We start from the raw sequence: 4534 nt of genomic DNA, 5'->3' as shown, positions 1-4534 counted from the left end.
TAATAGGGGACACACTTGTGAGGTGTAACAGGGGACATACTTGTGAGGTGTGACAGGGGATACATTTGTGAGGTGTAGCATTGGACACACTTGTGAGGTGTAACAGGGGATACACTTGTGAGGTGTAACAGGGGACACACTTTTGAGGTGTAACATTTGACACATTTGTGAGGTGTAACAGTGAACGTACTTGGGAGGTGTAACAGGGGATACACTTGTGAGGTGTAACATCTGACACACATGTGTAGTGTGAGGTGTAACAGGGGACATACTTGTGAGGTGTGACAGGGGACACACTTTCGAGGTGTTACATTGGGCACACTTGTGAGGTGTAACAGAAAACACTTGTGAGGTGTGACAGGGGACATACTTGTTAGGTGTAACAGGGGATATACTTGTGTGGTATGACAGGGTACACACTTGTGAGGTGCGACAGGGAACACAGGGGATACATGATAAGGTCCAGGTCATTTTAACAATGCCTTATGATAATAAACTTTGTCGATTTACCTTTGTAGAATTCGTGTGTTCAACCTTCTGTGCCACGTGGATTATTTTCCATCGATTGCCTCCATTTTCAAGCTTAAAGGGCGCGATGTAGCAATTCAGAATCAATCGTAACACTTCGTCCATCTCCGGAGTCTCTGTAAACTCATGTGTGAACTGATGTTGATGATTTAGGCATTTTAAAATGTAAAAGTATGTTATTGAAGAAAACAAGTTCGATAAGGACATGTGGTCTACTGACTTGATATGTTCTTATAGCCGAATGAGTTTCCTAGAGTTTTTCAAACTTTGTGTAATTTTTTAGAGTTCTGGTTGTGTGTAATCCTTGTTAGTATAGGTCTTTGGTATTTTTTGTCTGTTTTTGTAAAGAACATTTTTAAGGAGAAGCAACACTAAAAATGTGTTCTTATAATGTTGTAATGATATATATTATTTTGCTGGATTTTCTTTTGGTTCTAGATTTACGAATAAAATTATGAGTTAATATATTTTTCTTCTTGTTTATAATACCAAAGTTGATTACGATGCAATTAGTAGGTTTTTCCTCCTCCTGGATTTGCAGAACCTGCGGGTTACATCACATAACCTAAAACGTTGGTACATTTAAACTAGTAAGGTGCACCTCATTAGCTTAACCTGGATCACATGGTGATCCTATAGAGGCTACATGCATGTTTGCGCTTTTCCACTTGAATTTACTTTCCTTTTTTATATGCACCAGGATTTGTGTATGTCGTCGAGTCACTTCTATTTGAATGGTGTGGACTCATATCTACTTTTGTTCGTAAATTGCAAAACATTTCTGTCTACGGTGTAGCTTACTGTGCAAGATTTTGACGACGATAAATATCACTATTTTTGGAGCAGAAAAACAACGATACACTTTTTATCTTCATTCGTATAGTACAATTACTAATTTGTTAAACGTACATAACCGACTCGCTCTTAAAATGAGAAAAGAAACAAAACACCGCAGCCATGGCAGTAACAATGGTAAAGAACCACTCAAGATGTATTTATATAAATCAAGTTGCCTCTGCTAAAGAATGAAATGACATTTACAGTGTATTATGCTTTTATCGAATCAAGGCTCGATAGTGTACTTTTTTTCAGAGGCGTGCCTCTGAATATTGAATAAAATAACTTAGGTAGACTAATATTACAGAGTATCAAGTTGGTTGCTTAATATATATTGCATAACATAACTTGGTTTAACTAATAGTATAGAGTATCAAGTGGTATGCCTAATATATATTGCATAAACTAACTTGGGTTGACACATAATATAGAGTATGACGTGGGTTGCTTAATATATATTGCATACACTAACTTGGGTTGACTTATATTATAGAGTATGATGTGGGTTGCTTAATATATATTGCCTAAAATAACTAGGTTTGACCAATATTATAGAGTATCAAGTGGGTTGCTTAATATATATTACAAAAAATAACTGCGGTTGACTAATATATTATAGAATATCGATTGGGTTGATTAATATATTTCAGAATATGTGTTTTATTTTAAAATGTGCATTTTATTTCACGTTATTATTTTATGTAAGAATAATAATTAAAGTAATCATTATGAAGGCACATACATGCAAAATCACAATAAATACAATAATTAACAACACCAAAACGACTTATCATTAACGTGTCAATATGATGTCATCACATGTGTTGTTTCGATCGGGATCCCGTAGCCAACAGCTTCACTAAATGTCCATATTATTTGAACAGTTCGTCTCCGTTGCCTCTCATTGAAATATATTATACATTTTACAAATGTTTCGCCAAAATCAATAGTGGCGCTGACATGATTGCTATGGTGACGTAGATGGAAGAGGCCGCGTTACATCCATCTGTATTGCAGAGACAGTTAAGCGCTTCCGCGCCATCCTTTGTCAACTTCGTACACTCGTTACCCCCGATAACTTTTTCAAGGCACGCTCTTATCACGACTAAAAGAAAGATAAAACATATAATGTATTCGAAGCATGCAAAACATGTAGGTTTCGCGCCCTTACCAACACAAAACTAATACGCACATCTTTAGCTCATACAAATACATCACTGATGTCCAAATAGTTTGTTTTCGATTTAAAGCGAACATGGGCCCATTGTCTTTATTACTTTAATTCATTGTCGTTTTTTGATTTTATTGTTTATATGCTATATTCTATAAAGCAGAACTTACGACATATAAACAGTTTTACACAATTATGTAAATAAGCCGTGAATATAATATATCAGTTAACAATACTGAAGCACAAATGGTGTTTGCTTAGAGGACATAAATTATATATATATATATTACTAGAAGAACGAACTAATAAACGTAACAAACTAATTTTTTTAAAATAATATTTTCTTACCATGAGTTTTGACAGTTCCTTTTTGCTTCCCACATTGGGCGCAGCCGTCAGTCAAATTATGGTTGCGTTTATCGAAATCATCCGCGCAGCTAACGTCAGTGAGACTGAGGCACGTATAGCATTTTATCGCTGAGCAAGAGCCTGAAAAGTAGTTCAGTTCTTGCAATATTACTTTGAATTTCTCTAGAATATAACATATTTTATTGTTTGCTTTCCGGTGGTATATTGAGAAATATCAGTGAATTAAAACTGATAACTCACTGATTCAAAAATGAAAAATAACAGTGAAAAGTATCATTATTTTTCACTGTTTTACTGTGAAATGACGTCATTGTTTTGACAAAATGACCTCATTATTCCAGCGAAATTCTCCAGTTAAAATATTTTACAATGTAAATAAACGGTGATAAAAATCATAACATAAAAAGACAATTAGTTTAAATATCGCTTTTAATTCACTCGTGATCATAGAAAAAAATAACGTATTATTAAAATATTATTTTCTATGATCACTCGTGAATTATAATTTATATTCCACCTACTCCAACAAATATCCTCTATATATTCGCTATGTACTTGAGCTTTATGTTAAGCGAACGCATTAGTGTCGTTAGCATTTTATAACTGATGCTACCGTGGTGTGCTATAGATTAGACTAAGACTGGACAATTGAACATATTTCATAAAAAAAAAACTATGTTGCGCATAAACTATTTTCAAAATGTTTACAATCAGATGATTGGAACAAAAGGATGAATCCTCATAAGATAATAACAGAACCAAACAGAACAAACAGTTAATTAAGACTAATAAGAAAATACATCGTCTAAATACTCAAAATATAATACAAACTATTTTCACGTGTCTATATATTACAACGTTAGGGTTATAACAAAATGTTATCTAACAATTGTAAACAAAGTATATTTAACAAAGATAAGCTTACTTGCGTAAAGACAAATCACAACAATCAGCGGCAGTAACACTTTATTCGACATTGTGAGTCCTCTACTGTAATCTAAACGTGCAGATGTTAACTGTCACCAAACAATTTAGGTGCATTCAACTTTTGCGATATCTCTCGGATTTGCGGTCGAACGAACATTGTTTACATTCCTCTACGGAAGCCCTGGAGTGACATTTTTGTTACTTGTCAAGAGTTATTTGTTATAAGTTATTTGTTATAACTTATTGGTTATTACTTATTACTTAATAGCTACGAGTTTTATAAGCGCAAAAAATCAGAAGCATGGAGATAGAGGACAGCTCTAGTGACGGCGATTCTACGGTATATTATTTATTTATTTATTTGATTTATTCATACGTTGATAAACTGATACACAAGAGCTGTCGCAGTTGAAACATATGACACGTTCTGTAAAGAAACATGTAAAAAGACATGTGTATATAAAATGTTGGCTTGATGTACTATTCATTATGCAGCCATTTATTGTGTTAAAGAGAGCTCGATTTACTTCAAAATTATTATTTCAGTGTTCGTTAACCGGTAGTGTTGTGCATAGTGTTCGTTAACCGGTAGTGTTGTGCATAGTGTTCGTTAACCGGTAGTGTTGTGCATAGTGTTCGTTAACCGGTAGTGTTGTGCATAGTGTTCTCCTTTGTTTATTTCACATCATTTGTATCACTTGA

The 4534-nt window shown here is 34.1% G+C and overlaps 1 long non-coding RNA gene across 1 annotated transcript; it reads right to left on the bottom strand.

Moving 5' to 3' along the window:
* Nucleotides 1–1387: 1387 nt before the first annotated feature.
* On the bottom strand, nt 1388–3970 carry LOC127858711 (uncharacterized). The gene is made up of 3 exons (XR_008039025.1): nt 3831–3970; nt 2885–3025; nt 1388–2470 (listed from the first exon to the last, which is right to left on the bottom strand). It is a non-coding gene; the product is annotated as an uncharacterized LOC127858711 (long non-coding RNA).
* Between the last annotated feature and the right edge of the window lie 564 nt (nt 3971–4534).

Source organism: Dreissena polymorpha, chromosome 14 (genome assembly GCF_020536995.1).
Source record: "Dreissena polymorpha isolate Duluth1 chromosome 14, UMN_Dpol_1.0, whole genome shotgun sequence".
In the NCBI taxonomy this organism is placed as follows: Eukaryota; Metazoa; Mollusca; class Bivalvia; order Myida; family Dreissenidae; genus Dreissena; species Dreissena polymorpha.
This window is presented reverse-complemented; position numbering and strand designations above follow the sequence as displayed.